This window comes from Equus caballus, chromosome 19 (genome assembly GCF_041296265.1).
Source record: "Equus caballus isolate H_3958 breed thoroughbred chromosome 19, TB-T2T, whole genome shotgun sequence".
NCBI classification, from domain to species: domain Eukaryota; kingdom Metazoa; phylum Chordata; class Mammalia; order Perissodactyla; family Equidae; genus Equus; species Equus caballus.
The window spans coordinates 63,233,120-63,251,296 of record NC_091702.1 but is presented as its reverse complement, the minus strand read 5'-3'; the positions used below and the strand labels follow the sequence as shown (position 1 = coordinate 63,251,296).

Here is an 18,177-nt window from a genome sequence, read left to right as displayed (position 1 = left end):
GTTCCTTCCAAAATTCCGAGAGTGCCACTGGCAATGTGTTCACATGATCATAGTTTTATACATTTGCAATTTTGAGGGGTTCTTGTTTTCTTTAGGTGCTTTCCAAATTGTATAAACTTCAAGGCCTCACAAAGCCTGGATATGCCCCTGCTTATCTTATATTTATTTAAGGACTTGACTGTTTTCCCCATTAGAAGAGAGAATGCTTTCTTCATTCTTTTTCCCCTGTAACAAAATGTGCAGGTCATCATCTTGCTTATAGTGGGTGGGTGATACATTTAGGATTGAGTGAGCCTCAGTAGTCCCGAGGATTGCTTACAAGAGTCGCACAGAGTTTGAATCAGGAGCAGGGAATGTAGGTGAATCGTGGGTTGGATGTTTTGTTTTCCCTTCCATGTAATGTGTATTGGTAAATAAATCCTAATATACTAGTTTAGTTTTCCACTTACATATTAATCAAAACGTTCTACCTGGTATATTTTGCATTCATACATTAAGCAAGCAACAAAAGACCTCTGACCTCTCACACTTCAAGAAGGCCAGGTTAGATTTCTAGCTCCTCAGTCTATGAGACTTCCTCTAAAGTAGTGCTGTCCAATAGCACTTTAAGAGGCGATGGAAATGTTCAATAATATCTGTGCTGTCCAATCACCCACCTGTGGTGATTGAGCTCCTGAAATGTGGGTAGTGTGACTGAGAAACTAAATTTTAAATTTTATTTAATTGTAATTATTTTAAATTTAAATGCAAATAGCCACACGTGGCTAGCGGCTACCACATTGGATAGCGCAGCCCTTGAGGGTTATGAACAATGTCACTCACTTGGAAGGGTTTAATTAAAGAAGTCCATACCTCAGTTATAATAAATGATGAAGGAGCAAGTTTGGGCAATATTGCAGTCCACTCTTCTAGCAGAAAATTTGTAGACCATGTTTAGCTGCTTGCAAGCTTGAGAAAGGAAATCAACATCCTGCAATGTAATGAATTGAAAAGGCATTTTCAAAGGAGATGCAATAGAATTCAGTTTTTTAAAAAGCTACACTAAAATGAAGACAGAAGGAAAAATAAATCTTTTCAAAGGTGAAAGGAGCCAAGAAGCCTCAATAAAACATCTCCCTTTCTCTCCTTCAGCTCGTGAACAGAAGCAGAACAAATGAGAGAGATTGAGGAGGCCGATGGGTGCGCCAGCAATCTCATTGTTTCAACATGCGCAAGTGCTTCTGTGGGAAGGGAGAAATAGGGTAGTGACTACACAAACACTGATTTGAAAAGGTCTGAGCCAACAGAGACCTCTGGTCCAGAACATTAGTGCCACTGTAATCCCCCAAACCTCTGGAATTTGCAAATTGGACCATTTACTTTGCTAACGTGAAAGGGGAAACATTCCGAATGATTTGCTTCCTATGGTCAGCACTCCAAAGTTATTGTTCTCTGCTTCCCGGTGAAAAAGAACAGAAACACAAACAACAACATCCCAGACCTCTCTTTATTGTAATTGTGCGTGGCAGGTTGTGAATGTAAATTCTTTGACAAGAAGATGAAAACATCCCCCCGGGATGCAAATTAAATTATTCGTCCCTAGAACCCTCATTTTGTGTTATTTTAGAAAGTGCCTGCATCTGTCATTGCTATTTGACACATATTTGTCATGTTATTTCAGTGGTGATGGTAGGCTTTTTGTCTAGAAGATGAATTTCTTCCACATGCAGTTTTTACAACTTATTTTCACATGCATAGAGATTATTTGGTGACTTTTTTGCTATTTAAATGATGTCCTTAAAAAGATGAATATTTCAGCATGCGTTTCTGGCTACAAAGGAGAAAAAGGTAGATTTTCAGTTATGTTTTATTACCTATTGCTGACACTTTTTGTTATTTGTATCATTAAGCATTAGAAAAATCTCATTATTTGGCTACTTATTTATAAAAATTGCACACAGCATATCCTAAAAAGCACATAAAATTGGTCTGGGTGGGTTAAAGAATAATTCAACATGTGCCTTGCTTCCTAGGGGATAAAGAGCATGGCGATATCCCTGACGTGTGTTCCAAATTCCTCTTAGCTTAGCTTGTGGAATAAAATGTGACACACGCTGAGCAGCAGGAGCCACGGAGAAGGTGTGCCAAAGTCATCCAGCAGAGAGCAAGTTAGTCTCGAGAGAACATTCGAGATTCCATTCATTTTGCTTCTGTTTTAAAACCAATCTTTTCTTTTCTATGCAATCTATGAGTATTAAAGAAAACTATAGTACTAGAACATAACTCTTGCTAATATTTTGGTGAATTTCTTTTAACTGTTTTTTTGTGTCTTTAAGTTTATTTTCCATGTCTGTGACGATTACATTTTCAGTACTTATTGTTTCGCTTAGCATTAAACAACTAGCATGTTTCCAATTGCTTTATAATCTTTAGAAACATTATTTTTACTGACTATATCCTTGTCAATAAAATCCATTATGACTGAATGACTAACTCAAAGATTCAAGAAATTATTATTTAGTTCGTAAATTACTCAAAACTCTTAATACTTGAAATTCCTCAGCTTGTTACAATCTTCAATTAATTGTTTAATAAGACAAAGAAGATGAACTCCAATCAGTAAAGTTTCCTTCTCATGTATAATCTGGTTGATTCAGCTCTTTTAGAAGGAAGGCAAAACTAATTTAGGATGCTGCCCTTAAATGCTCAGGCTCACTCACGTAGTCTCCCTAGTTCTGAAGTCTTAACGTCAGTGGGGAACACTTGAGAAGATTAGATGGCAGAAGAGAGAAGGCAGTGGGCCTTGAGAGCAGCAGCTAAGGAGCCTCTCTTGCTCTCTTGAAGAGAGAAGTGTCACCTGGAAAGAGAAACAGGGAGCTGGTAGTCTCAGCGTTTTCCAGAGGATACCGACTTTTGAGGCAATGGCCCAGAGTGGCCACTTGTGTCTTGAATAATCGAAATAACCTTTGCCTTTCACCGGGAGCCTCTTAAAGATCAGAGAAACCAAGGAAGTAATTTCAAGATATAAGAGGAAGTCAACAGGATCACATATACTAAAAGATGTCAAGGAAATAAAGAGAGAAAAACTTCCATTGGATTTGGTAAGAAAACTCTTTTAAGGGCCTCCATGTTTTTGTAATGTTTTAGAACAGTTTTAGTAAAATTGTGAGAATAACAAGTTTACATTATTAAGAAGGTAGGGCGTAGATAAAGAATTAATGGAGGCGGTAGATATAGATTACAAATTTGAGGCTCTGAAATGTAGAAAGAATTAGAGAAATAAGAAAGTAGCTGTAAGAGGTTGTAGTATTCATAAATATTCTCTTAAGATGGATGAAATCTGCATTGGTTTTCTGTTGCTGCAGTAACACATTATCACAAATTTAGTGACTTACTACTTACAGTTCTGTAGGTCAGAAGTCTAACATGGATCTCGTGAGGCTAGCATCAAGGTGTCAGCAGGACTGCATTCCTTTCTGTAGGCTCAGGGAAGGATCAATTTCCTTGCTTTTTCTAGCTTGCAGAGGCCACCGGCTTTCCTTGGCTTGTGGCCCCTTCCATTATCTTCAAAGCTAGGAAAGGGAAGTCAGGTTCTCCTCATGTCACATCACTCTGACCTTGCTTCTGTTGTCACATCTTCTCTGACTTTGCCTTCTGCCTCCCTCTTTTAATTTTGAGGACCTTGTGATTAAATTGGGATCATCTGGACAAACCAGGATACATTTCCTATCTCGTGGTCCTTAACTTGATCACTTATACAAAGCCTCTTTCGTCACATAAGGTAACATTCACAGGTACTAGGATTAGGATGTGGACATCTTTGAGAGGCCATTATACTACCTTCACCATACCTGCAGCGATGTGAAAGCTAAGGTAGAAGAATTCGGTGAAGAGGATCAGACTGAACTGCTGGAAAGGGAAAATATAGGTATAACAGAAAGTTGCCTCATCAGTCAAGAAGGACAAGTTAACTTGAGTCAGGAGGGGTAGGTCATCTTATCTACCAATGGAAAGAAGGAAGAGAGAGCTCATGCAGAAAAAGATACAAATACAGATCTCTATAGAGATACATAGAAAGAGAGAAAGAGTCACTGAAATGGAGAGAAAAGGTCAAACCTGGAGCACAGAATATACGATCAGTGAAGAAGCTCATATGAGGTGGAGGGGTGGACAATGAGAGGCTTCAAGTGCAAGTTAGTCTTAAACAGTGTTTTGGGGCCTTGGAGAATTTTTAAAAGGATGCATAAAAGGATAGCAAATAATATTCAGGATCCTGATAATGCTTAATGGGATAACTGTGTAGTGGGTCAAATCTGCATAGTTCTAAATATTCCTCCTACGATGCTCAGCCCAAGCAGAGAAAGGGAAAACGAAACTCAGAAGAGGCAGGGAGGTGAGACCCGCTCACAGGGCTTTGATGAGTGGCCTAAGCAGCTTGGAATATACTGATAATCCAAGTCCTGAGGTTTCACATGTTGTACTTGTCACATCTCACACATTAGGAGGTAAGAAAATTTAGGAGTCTAATTAAGGAATCTAAGCTTTAATATTTCAATTCTATTTTGTATATAGATACTATTATCTTCAGAGTTTTAAAAATATATATCTGAATTCCTAAAGGACTCCCTTGAGAATATAAGAGCATTGGCTTCTAATTCAGGAGCATCTGTACAGGAATTCTGGCTATCACTAATTAGCTAGTCATGTAACTGAATGAATTGCAGCCTTAGTTTCCTTATGTGGAAAACAGAGATCATGCTTAACTTGCTGAGTTTTTTTTTTTATTGGGATTATAATGGCTTATAACCTTGTGTAATTTCAGGTGTACATTATTGTTTATCAATTCCTGAATGCACTTCATTGTGCTCACCCTCAGTAGTCTAATTGTTACCCATCACCATACACATGTGCCCTTTGTCCCTTTTGCCCACTCCCAACCCCTTTCCCCTCTGGTAACCACTAATCTTTAACGTGCTGAGTTTTTAGAATTAAAAGGAGTATAACATTATTAATAATACATGGCATATAGGAGATATTTAACCAGCTATTTTATGCTATTTCTATAGCAATATAAATGGAAAAAGTCTGAAAATCTTTAATATTCTTTTGATAAATCTACCTGACCAAAATGTTGTTAACTAGTTCCAAGAACTGCTTCTTTTTTCACTTTTACATTCAATAAATGATACCTTTGAGAGATTTCCTTTGGGTTTCACAGTAAATTGGCAAAGTAATGATTTTACAGTTGGTTCTTTTCTTAATGTGTAATGGAAGTAAAATAACTTCTAGATTATTTCAGATGCACTGAAAACATAAATAGCAATAGTTTGCCAGCTGCAAAATTGATGCTGAAGGTACATAAGTGGCACACAGAATGTTGAATGCTCATAATCACAAGTTGATTCGCTGCAGCCACTTGGCTGAAAACATGAGTTAATGTTTTACAGTCAGTAGAACTGAAGTAGCGTCTCTCCTTCAAAGTATTCTGTTCGCTTGCAGTGCGGGAGCCTTGAACAAACACGTGTGCTACACGACACACCAGTTCTGGAGCTCCTTCTTGTGTTCTTCCCAATAACCCCGCCCTGTGTGAATATGAAGCATCATATACCTATAAGGTGCGTGACCAGCCTCTAGATGGCATTTTTGCTTTCTAGATAATTCTATTAGTGGGTTTCTTTTCCCCATGAATAGACTCGTAGGTGACCCAACGCCATACATCCCATTTTCTCAAGTGAATTAACACTTTATAGGCAAAATTCACGTATTTCAGATATATGCTAGACCTTAGAACATCATTTAAGATTTTTCCCTGGCAGGGGAAATCCTCTCTGCCTCTTCTATAGGTCATCTTTCAAATGAAATTGATAGTGCCTCTTTCCCCTCATGATCCTACAGTGCTCTGATCCCGTGAGAAATGCTGGGCAGAAACCCATTACACAGACCAGCCTGTGATCAGCTTCTTCTCTCAGCCACCTTTTCCTTTTATTGCTCTTCCTCAAATACAAATATAATTTAAAGTGGAGGAAATTAGGATTGAAGCTGTTTAGAAGATCTTTATGCAAATTTGCTTGCTTAAGAAACTGTCTTCTGTATGAAAACCTCTGCACTTGCCCTTCTGTCTTTACTCTGGGGCTCATCGCTTCTCACTGCCTCAGGGACAAGGCAAGACATCGTGTTCTTTTCTCTATCATTTATCTTTAGCTTCTGACCTTTTACTTGCTCTTGGTTTGTAAAATTCTCCAATCTTTCTCATCCTAAACTACAGCAAAGAAATCTTTTCCTAACCCCAAATTTCTCTTTCATTATGGTTTTATCGCTTTTCTTTCTAACAAAGCTATGGTTCTTGGAAAATAAGGTACATTTGCTGTCTCAAGTCCTTCACTTTCCTTTAATTTTCAACTTGTGAAGAAGGCAGGTAACAGAACAACAGAAAGCTGTTTCAAACACACATTTCCTCTGCAGGAGTGCATCTGGACATTTCCTTTGGGGAAGAGGTACTTCAATTTTGAAAAACGCTCCCTAGCTGATTTTTGTGTGAGAGTAGCTGTCTTAATGCATTGCTTCACAGTTCATGCCATTCCCCAGTCTTCTCACTCAGATGCCTCCCAAACGACAAACTCTGCTGCCACTTTCCAGCCTTCTCTTAGCTGAGCTCCTTGAAGCCTTTAAACTTGTTGGCCTTACCTTCTTTTTTTTTTTTTTTTTTGAGGAAGATTAGCCCTGAGCTAACTACTGCCAATCCTCCTCTTTTTGCTGAGGAAGACTGGCCCTGAGCTAACACCCGTTCCCATCTTCCTCCACTTTGTACATGGGACGCCTACCATGGCATGGCTTTTGCTAAGCAGTGCCGTGTCCGCACCCGGGATCTGAACCAGCGAACCCCGGGCCGCTGAGAAGCAGACCGTGCACACTTAACCACTGCACCACCGGGCAGGCCCCATGGCCTTGCCTTCTTTGCAACCTTTCTTGCCTAGGCTTCCCTTGCCCCACTGCCTTCTATTCCACCTCCTGCTCCTACTGCTGTTCCTCCTCCACTCTCGTCTCTCTTTGAAGGGGCTTGTGTGCATATACATTTTCAGCTCACTTGTACACTGTCAAGTCTCAAATATGTCTCTCCAGGCCACATCGCTTTCCTAGGTCCTAGATAAGTGCATGTTTCTGCTTCGTGCATCTGGCCTCTTGGAAAAGCAGCCAAGTGTTTCTCAAATTTCAAATTCTTTAGCTTAATATTGTAATTATTTACCTGTCTGTCCTTCCTACTAGTCTGTGAACTCATTAAAAGCAGAAACTAGGTTATATTTATCCTAATATTCCCAGTACCTTACACCGTGCTGAGTGAAGGATCAAATATTAGAAACTAATGTCTGTGAATACAGGGTGTGTAAACTCTGTACAGAATGGCCAAATTAACACAAAAGCTTTCTACAGAATTCTTAATTAACAGAGAAGTAACATAAGAATGTTCCATGTGGTAAATGATGAAGGCACAGTTTAATTGAATTTCTCTGGACATATTCATGAATTCTGTTGAAAATATTTTTCTGTTCGCCTAAAATATGAGAAATTACTTATTCCGTGATAACAATAGATAGTATAAGCCTCTCCATTTAAGAATCTGTAAGCTGCTCATGGAGGAAGGAAAACAGGTTGAATAGAAATGATCGTAGGCCAATACAGGGGCCAGTGAACTACAGCTCATACTGGTAGGACAAATGTGACTGTGGCTTGTCTTTGTATGGCTAGCACACTAAGCACGGTTTTTAAATTTTTGACGGATTGTTGGAAAGAAGAAGTAGAGGAAGACAGAGGAAGAGGAGGGAGAGGAAGGGGGGGGGGGAGTGAAACAGATTCTTTGAGTTGGCCAATTGCAGCACTGTCCAGAGTTGCAATACATTTATTTCAATCACAGCCCAAGCCAAAATGATGGCGAATAACTCAAGATGAATACGTATCTGCTTATCAGCTGCATCAAATAATGAAATGTATAACCTTTGCTATTAGATATCAGATATATCCAGAAAATCCAGTCTTTCTTCTAGCAGACAAAAGTTACAAAGACATTATATTTAAGTAGGTAATAGCAGTTGTATAAACACTGAAGGCCTTGTTGTTTTTTGTTTGTGTTTTTATTTTGGTGAGGAAGATTAGCCCTGAGCTAACATCTGTGCCAATCTTCCTCTATTTTGTATGTGGGACACTGCCACGGCATAGCTTGATGAGCAGTGTGTATGTCCACGCGTAGGATCTGAACCTGTGAACCCCAGGCTGCCAAAGAAGAGTGTGTGAACTTAACCACTATGCCACTGGGCTGGCCCAAAGGCCTTCTGTTTTTAAGAGCGTCTGTAAGTATGCAACTTGTTGGATATAATCGAAAACATTGGAAAGTACTGGCCAAGCAAACTGACAAACAAAAATATTACCATAGAATTTGTTTCAGAATTTTACCAGCCATTCAATAATTAAATTGATTTTTCTTAATTTTGACATTCACAGAGTACGTTTGATATAAATTTAAAAAATTAATTATTTTAACAAGTGAGAGATTGGGATTAAGTGAGCCAAGATTCTTCTGATGTCCTAAGGAACGTAGAAAGACACATAATGCACCCGATGCCGTGGTATGCAACGAGTGCAGACTTCACCTGCCGCTGGGTAACTGGCTGAGTTTAGGGGAGTGATTGTGGGGATGATTTACCTGTAGCAGCCTCCTCTGTTGACTGATCGTCTGGCACTCAGGGAACTGCTCGGTTACCACCACATCTGTATTATTGCTGTGCATCAAGTGCAGATCCACCTTTCTCTTCTGTCTACTGAAATGCTGCTGGTTGAAATGCAGTTGAAGGCTGTGGCAGGAGAAGAGGTCAAGGAAGCATGTTACAGCACATTCAGTATTTTTGGCTCCTCCCCTTCCTATTCTAAGATCCCCCAGTTTCTCCCTATCACTATCATGGCTAGATGGTCCCAAGACTAGCATTCTAGGCTGAAGAGCTGCATTTGATGACAATGTACATGGTTTGCAGAGGGAGGAGAAAGGGATATACCATTCCTCCTTGTCTCCTTTTGCCTGGAAACCATGTAGATCTATGGGCGACATACATGCTTTATGATTCACTTGGATTAAAATTTACAAGTGATTACGTAAAACGACAGACAAGTTGCATGAACCTAGATGTAAACATAGTACTGAACACCAGCATCCAGTTTTAGAATTACAACAAGGGCAACAAAAATTGGAGTTTAGAACTAACTTAAAAATTAATATGGAATTCATGCCGGGAATATCCAGGGTGGGTGTGTTATGTCCAGAACAACTGTCAATGTAGCTCACCAAACTGAAATCCTGACAAAGTTGAACCTGCTTGTTTGCTGAGGGTTTTGTTACATAGGAAGTACACCAAAGATTTGTTGTGGTTTTATGAAAAGGAAAGCAAGAAATATCAACTGAGTGCATGACAATTTCATTAGGAGTAAGAGAAGAAGATAGAAGAATCTGAGTTGCAATATGACACGTGTCAGCTGTATAAAATTTCAGATGCAAAAGAAGATACTCATCAAAAGCTTCTAGATTACAGGTAGAAATGTGTGGAATAGAGTTATTGCCCTAGATCAGGAATAAGTATTTAATCAGAGTAAAGGATTACATAGGATATTTGAAATAATACAACTTCCCACCACAAACTACATTGTCATTGGTCACCCAAGAATTCTCTGGAAAAGATGGTTTACTCTTAACAGTCGATCACATACAAAATAATAACTGAATTTCTAAAATCAAATGTAGCCTGAATATCTGTAAGTTTGCTCTTCCTGCTTGGTAAAAATTATTAGCACGCTTAGTGTGAAATAACGTAATTTACAAGACTTTAGCAGACAGGATCCCTTTCCAAGGTTGATGGGAAGGTTACAAAATTCCTAAAAGGGCTTTGAAAATCACTGACTCAAATAGAAAACTCATGAAAGCTGAGACCAAACCAAATTAAATAGGCCCAACTCAACTGAGTATTATAAAAGATTTTCCAAAATACTTCTTGAATGAAATACACAGGCAGCAATTTTATTTGTATACAAAATCACTCAGGTGCCTCTGGAAATCAGTTACTGTGAAGTGCTAAGCTAAATCTCCCAATTCATACATTTATTACTTGAAAATTATGGATAGAATGGCCAAGTAGGGCAGAATAATAAAAAAAACCCAGAGTTACAGAAAATGAGTGAGGTTTTTCAATAATTTTAATCACTGATGAGTACTAATTCATATGTATCCCTAAATATTGACAGTCACAGGAAGTCATTAATTTTCCTTATTGGAAAATATTTATACTCATATAATAAATTCACTTGCTCACAATAATTGAATTTCTTTATCTTTTCTACACTGAAGCTGCTTTTGAAAAAAATACGTAAGAATTGGCAGGGATGGTGAGGAATGGTGGTGATGAGTAAAAATACAGGAAAAGCAATAAAAGAAATATTTATGACAAGGACCTCATTACATAATCACCAAATCAGAGAAAATTAGTGCCGACAAAGTTTTGAGAAATGTCAGCAAGTCTATCTTCTCTGTCTTTGGGCAAACTTAGTTGAAAAAAACCATCCAATACTCCTTTTAAAGGCTGACAGATAAAATGATTTTCCAAGCTTATTTTCAGGGCTTAACAGACCCTTCTGTCAGCAGATCCCTTCGGATATCTAACTTAAATCCCATAAGCTTTAATCTGAATCTATTTGTTCCAGTTAGAACACATAAAAATAACTTGCTGTAATGACCTATAATAAGAAATTTTAGTACAGTTCCAAGAAAGAAAGAACAATAAGGAATAGTCACAAACTGGAAGTATCAATCCTTTATCTTAATCTGTATAAAATTTTTTTGTTCAATTTCTAACATTTTTGGTAAAAGCACTATTAAATTATGAAATTCCATCATATTTTTTAAAAGACATACTTTTAAAGACAGCAATAAAGATTTTTGAATATGGTAGCATCATTATAAAGAGAACAAATACACACCTTTCAGTGTAGCATACAAATCAAAATGATTTTGAGGGAATTATAAGTTAAGCAGTGTAGGAGTCATTGTGCTGGACTCTTAGCTGTTGGAGTCTTCCTTCCTTTCTCCCTCCCTCCATTTCTTTCTTTCTGGGACACCATTGTTTAGCTCCGGATCCTAACTGTTTTCTAAAACATTGTCTTTAAGAGAAAAAATCAGCACTGACTAGCATGTTTACCATGCTATTTATGATTGCATGGGACAGATAATTTCGATTCTCCTGGCATCACTTGAATTTTATGGAGAAGTAGCTTAGATTCAGCCCTAAAGGTTGTAATTCTTTGAAGAAATTTAGCAGTTATAGTTCTTTCTTTTCTATTTATTTACACATTTATTTTTATGACATTTTGAGCACCTTAATTTTATCTTTTGCATTTGGAAACTTAAGATCATTGAAACATCACAGATTTTGAAACTAGAACTAAGAGTTATTTGTCTCCTTATCTTTTGAGATGGATTAAGTTGATTTATTGTGTTTTGCCTTACAGGATTATGCTAAAACTTGCCTGGAGTAGGTTAGAATTTGGGCCGTTTTCCCAGGAAATTATATTTTAAGGGCAGAGTGGACAGACAATTGCACTATGAGGATTATAATATTCATTTACATACCTGGCAATTTTCACTTGCCTTTGTTAGGATTCTTCTGTTGTTTTTTAAAGAGAAAAATAGTAATTGAAACATTACAGAAGTCTAAAGAAAGAAATTTTCTACCATGTCTTATGATCTTCACACTTAGAAAAATATTATTCTGTTTTATTCTCAAGATTATGTTCCAGTAGTTTGCAATTTTGAAAAGAGCTATAAATAAATTTTAAAAAGTAAAAATAACTCAGTTTCTATTTTGAAGAAACATGGCATGCAGGGCATTTTAGCATACGTTTTCACGTATTTGGAAGCATGCTGGATGAGTACTGATAAGCAGCTTCACTGAATTCTTGATAAGGAAGGGCAAATGCTCATTGACCGCTCTGAAGTTATATAAGGCATTATCTTTAAAGACTTATTGCTATAAGAATAGGAAATATTGACATTTGACTCCATGGAAATTTATGCTACTCCAGAAATTTTTTTAAAAATATTTTTATTGTAGAAGAAAATCATGCTCACTATGGAACAATTACTAACCTGTTTGTGGAGCCATCGTTCACTTACAATCCTCAGGCCTGTCTATTGAGACCGTCTCAAAATGCCACGTGCCTTCTTCCCTTTTGTTGTCCGTCATCACAATTTGGGCCCCTCCCACTGTACCTAATTTACGTTAAGTCCTTTTAAGACCATTGTATTCATGTACAATTGCGGATATAGTTTGGAGGCTACTCCACTTTCGTGTAAATCAAGGCTGTAATTAGGTACTTTGAGGAGAAAGAGGTGGATTTACCTAATTCCACAGTCCCAAAGTCCTACCTAGTCATAGCCTCCAGCTTTATGCCAATATCCAGTTTGGATCTATTTCCATGCATGTGGGAAGATAGTCATCACATATGATTTGATCTGGCTAACAGTATACAAATGGAAAATATTGTGTATCACTTCCAGGGTGATAAGAAGTGGCAGGTGGAGCTCCAAGTTTCTTCCCTCCTGCGTTGACTTAGCTATGGAACCAGATGGTTTTAGAACTTTCAAGAAACATTAATAGGAAGATATGTAGATATTGTGTGGCTAAATGCCTGGCACCATTTTTATTCTAGAATTCATCCAACCTAATTACCAGGATGGCTCCATTTTTTTTCCTGGTAGTGTCAGAGCATCCATTTGAGGTTTGGATTTCCTCTAAATATTAATTTTAGGATTTTTATTTTTCCACATTTATAGCTCTAGGTTTTTACCGCTTACTGTCAGTGGTAGTAAGTATTTCAACGGGTACATTCATCACAACCCTTAGGGAGACTACTATGGGCTCTCTGGCTTACATGGGAGGAAATGTTTGGTTCCATTTCCTGACAAACTGGATGAGATTTCTCTTATGATGAGCATTCACATTGCCAATGAACATGCCATATGTTTAGACACATGGTTTTATTTTTATGATCTTTAAAACTTAATTTATTTTATGTAGCCCATGGCTGAGATAATCATTTATAGGTTTCTGAGTACCAGGATTGGTGTTAGGTTTGAAAGTGCTCTGCTTTGGGCAGGAATAAAGTATTGCTTCACTACAAGGCATGCATTCAGAGAAACAGATATATTATTATTAATAGAAAACTTCTCAGCAAGTTCACTTTTTATTAGTACTTGGCAGTGCTCTACAATATTGTGTAGGATAGATGTAAAGGAAATGTTACCCACATATTGATTTAAAGAGACAGCCTTATAGATTATACTATAGTTAGCCATCCTACCCATTATTGCTCCATGCCACTTTTAAAATGCATGCTGTAGATTAAGTTAAAAAATTATTTTCCCCTTGTTTTAAGCCTAATTATTTCTATGCCAGCATATTCTCAGGACAATTGAATGAACTAGAGAAGCTAGGGAAAAATGATTAAAATGAATTAGTATTCAATCTCTATTCACGACTGCTTTTTGGCAAGTATCATGTAAAACTCCACTTGGATGTCTTCAGGATGAAATTTCTGTACTCTCTGACTGTCAGATGAGTTAAAACAATTCTTAATTCCAAAAAGTCGAAACAAGCATAAGCTCCACTATGCTAGCTCACGGTCCCAGAACAACAGATATATAGAGACCCTACTATTGTGAGCCAATGTTCTGGAGATGAAACAATCAATAAGATACAGTCTTCTCTTCAAGACTCCAGTGGCGATTTGGTTTGATGAGGACCACCAGAAGGCCAAAATATTTTAGTGAGGTTAGTGAAGTGTCATTCAAAAAATTAAATTTTAAAATATGAGACCTTATACCATTTTATGCTTATCGTATATATCTGAGTGCTTCAAAAAAATTTAGCTAGTATAAACTTTTGTTGGATAATATGATTAAAGCTTTTAAATCTGGTATTAAGGGAGAACAGGGGTTGAGAGTGTGGAATCCTATGTTTCCAGTTACATCATTGAGACTCATTCTTCCTAGTTCTACAAAACAAGATAAAGGGGTCCTAAATTTTGTGAATTCTAGGTTATTTTCCAGTGGATCCCATTGACAGTCCTTCTCATTTTGATCTTAAAATGTTTGTCTGATAAAGCCTCCAGAGACGATTCCCTCCCTTCCTCCTCCTTTCATCCAAGGCTGCTAAGGAATCTGCAGAATATCGTTAATTATTTTGTATGGATTGACCAACAGTCGTGGTCTGTTGCCCTTATAAGAGTATGGCTGATTCACTTCAAAAAGGAAAACTCTCTGTTCCAAGTAAAGTACAGAGCAATTAGTTGGTTGGATATCCCAAATGCCTTGTGCTTTTTGCTTGGAACTAGTCTAATCTTGAATATTCAGGATGATACTTACCCAAGGAGCAGGCAGGCTTTAGGGACAGCTTTTATTCTTGCTGAATTCTCTATCACCTCATGGAAACACCCACCAGGAAAAGAAAACTGTTTTCTAAGCTTCCACCTCTGTGGCCATCAGTTCATGATAGGTGGGCTGTCATTGTGGCTACAGACCCGTTTGCTGCTCATGGAAAGCTGCACCTTTGTGGTAATGCAATAATGAGAACTGGTAGGAACAGTCTTCTGATTTAGAATTAAGTTTTCAAAGGGTTAAAAAGGTATGTTTTATTCTCTTTCTTTAAAATGTTTTTCCTAATGATCTGACACCACTTTTGAATAGTAGACATACAAGTGTCTGTTATAACTTTATTGGCTTGAATTTGATTTGTTCTGAAACAATCTACTCTGCTTCCTAATCTTTTCCCAAGAAAAACACACTACTGGTTCTAAAACAGAGCCAATTACCTTTGATAGACATTCCCCTGCTTTTAACAGGTTTATAAAAGACAAAGCCATAAAATAAATTACCTCATTTGGTTACTTTGGTGTTCTTTCACAAGCAGTCTATCTAGAAGTTATTTTGCTCAACAGTAGGCATTCTGTGGATACGCTACTGAGAGTTTATCTTCCTGAGGCAGTTCTTTGTTTATAATTACCACTTATTTTTTCAAAATAAAGTAATTTACTTTATGTCTTATGGAGCAAAATCTTGGACACTTGACCTCGAATTTGCCTGTGCACTGGGCTGTATTTAACATACCTGTCTGTAGAAAATACCTGACAACATCACTACAGAGCAAAGAGAGGACGGCTTCATATATCACTAACTGTCTCCATTAGACCCCTCAGCTTCTACAAAGTGATTTACCTCCCAATTTTGTGTGGTAAGGAAAATATCTTTATACTCCAATGGCAACATGGACGAGTTGCCCTGCAGGCATCTTCTGCCTAGAATACAATCTCAAGTGCTGTCACTCATTTTTCAAAACATTATTTGATGGAGAGAATATTCAAGGAGCATTGCTTAAAATGCCAAGCAGTCCATCTCCTTTTACAGATAATATGGATAATATTCCTAGAAGAAGCTAAAATAGCAGAAAGCAGGTCACCCAGCTCCTGAGCATCTGTTGGAAGAGGTCATTGAGAGGACGTGGTTGACCTGTGAGCTTGTCCTGTCAATCGGAGGCTCCTCAGCTCCCCCTCTGTCCTTGGAATGTGCATTCCACTCACCATTCCCTCACTAGGAGCTGTTTCAAGGATGCACCTTTGATCAAGAGAGCAATATGTTATTGAGGCCATCTGAATGGTATATGTGACTGAGCCCAGGTAAGGCCTCTAGACAAACTTTAAGATTCTGGAGAGCGGGTCCAGAGATCTACTCATTTTGTGGCAACTAGGGCAAGCCTCCTAAGTCAAGTTCCTTTGCTTATTAAACCTGCCATCTACCAATCTGGAGTGGCTGTCTCTTTCTTCAGTCTCTCCTCACCCTCCATGTAAAGGGGCCAGTTTCAGATTAGACCTGGGAAGCACCCAAATTTGTGAACCAGTGCAAAATTGCTTCTCCCGAATTGCCAAGCTGAATTGGGCTCTGGTATGAAGCCATCAGCCTATATTGAGAATTGAAGTTGTCATTATGTTTATTATATGGCTATTGTGAAGAATACCGTTCACTTCATCATATAACGGCCTTTTTATCAGGAACCCCAGAAGAAATTACTGTCTGATCTTACCACCAAGATGAATTGTTCTTCTTCTGAGTAATTCGTTTATTTCATTTCTTTTAAACTGTGACTTATATAACTGATAATTACATCTTCCCAAAAACGATTGAATTGTTTTCTTGCAAAATATTTTTTTGTTACTGTGGGCAAAGTGCAATGATGAGTCCTGGAGATTTTCAGTGGGCATAGCCTTGATAATAATAGCTAGTATTTATTAATTCCTTTCTATGTTGCAGTAATGTTCTAATCAGGCTAATGTATTAACTCTTTACTTTTATTATCACTAATTTACAAATGCGGAAAATGAAATGCTAAGAGACTCGAAGAGATTTAAGAAACTTGTCCAAAGACGCAAAGCTGGTAAGTATAAGAGCTATGTTGCCCTCAATTCAAATGGTGATATTTGTTTGACATCCTATCTTATCTTACCTGTAAAATTCAGAACTATGCACTTAGGCATCAAACATTAAATATCATTTCATAGTTTGGAGCCCATAGTAGGCACTTGGCGAATAATAATTTACTTACCTGGAGAATGTTCAGACACATTTCAGAAGGTATGTGGACCCCATATCCAAGAGTTTGTAAAATCTTCGGTATGTTACTATAACCTCTGTACATCTCAAAGTAATAATGTTATAACTGTAGGGCAAATTGAGGCAGAAGATAGGTTAGACTCTATTGACTCATTTAGGAAATAGGAAATAAATAGAAAACAACAGTTATCAAAAGAAGTCTACAAAAGGCTGTCCCTTGATTGATATTATATGTTACTGTGAAAAGATTTCTTCTATATTTGAGAAAGAGAAAACGAATAGTACTCTACCTATAGCAAATGTTCAAAGTGTTTTAAGGAAAAGAGGACAAGAAGTGTAGGAATGAGTTTTCTTGGGAAACAAATATACTTACTACAGTGAAATGCATCTCCTGTATTGTGACCCTTCATGGTTTCAGATAGTCTAGTCTTGAATGTACTCATTCCATTTCTCAGGAAAGTTTGCACTATGGACCAAAGGACTTTGATTGTTTGGCAATTGCATACACTGTGCAGCTCTAATACCTTTCACAAATGTTGCAATGAATTTAATTTTTCAGGAACAAATACTGAAAGATTGTTGATTTATTTCCCCCACTCTTAGAGTTTAAAAAGATTGAGTTTGAGACTGTTAAAATATCTGCAGAAATTTGAAATATAAACGTCTACAAATTTTAAGCTTGAACTCACGTGAAAACCAAAAGCTAACTAGTAACAGGAGGCTAGCAGCTGATCATTGCTCTACCAAATGCATGAGAAGTTGAATACTCCCACATGGGTGCTTTTTTGAGTAGGCACTTTAATTTAAATATACTCAAAGTTGAGCGCTGGCCGAGATCTTATGCAATCCAGATTTTTATTCAGTGTGTTGCTGTGTGGAGCCTTTCCCAGACAATATGGAACAATCAGAGTGGGAAGGAGTTTTGCTACCTGGGTTATTTTTCCAAAAGGTAATTGCAGGAGGACAAATAAAACTCCATTATTCCTCCATGGAGTTAAATCCTATGAATCTCTGAACTTAGAAAATTAATGGTAGGCTTTCATTTATTTCAATGCCCTCATCAAGTAAAAAGAAAAAGGATTACCTTTTGAGAATGTATTAGTATATCATTAATTTCATTCAGGCAATACTTTATGAGTACTCTATCTGTACCAGGCACTACTCTAATATGAAATCTTCTAGCTAAGATCTTGAGGCACAGCAGTGAACAGAACAAATAAACATCCTGCTGTCATGGTGCTCACCGCATAAACTAGGCTAATTAACACTGAGATAATGGGGCTACAAACTGGACTGAAGAGTATCATGAAAAACATTTTTTCTAGGCAAATTAATTATATAAAGAAAATGCACAAAATTATTTCTAACTTTGTAAGAATAAAACAACATGAACTAAGTGATATTTGAGTTCTTTTTTCCTATTAATAGTGAGGTATGATAATTCAATTTCCAAATATGCCTTCTGAATTCTGTTTCCACACTGTAAATTCAAGTTTACAGAACTATTT

At 37.4% G+C, this 18,177-nt stretch overlaps 1 long non-coding RNA gene across 1 annotated transcript; it reads right to left on the bottom strand.

Moving 5' to 3' along the window:
* Positions 1 to 1,472: 1,472 nt before the first annotated feature.
* Positions 1,473 to 17,136, bottom strand: LOC138918936 (uncharacterized). The gene is made up of 6 exons (XR_011428704.1): positions 17,043 to 17,136; positions 16,662 to 16,775; positions 14,432 to 14,613; positions 8,675 to 8,822; positions 3,382 to 3,551; positions 1,473 to 1,810 (listed from the first exon to the last, which is right to left on the bottom strand). It is a non-coding gene; the product is annotated as an uncharacterized lncRNA (long non-coding RNA).
* Between the last annotated feature and the right edge of the window lie 1,041 nt (positions 17,137 to 18,177).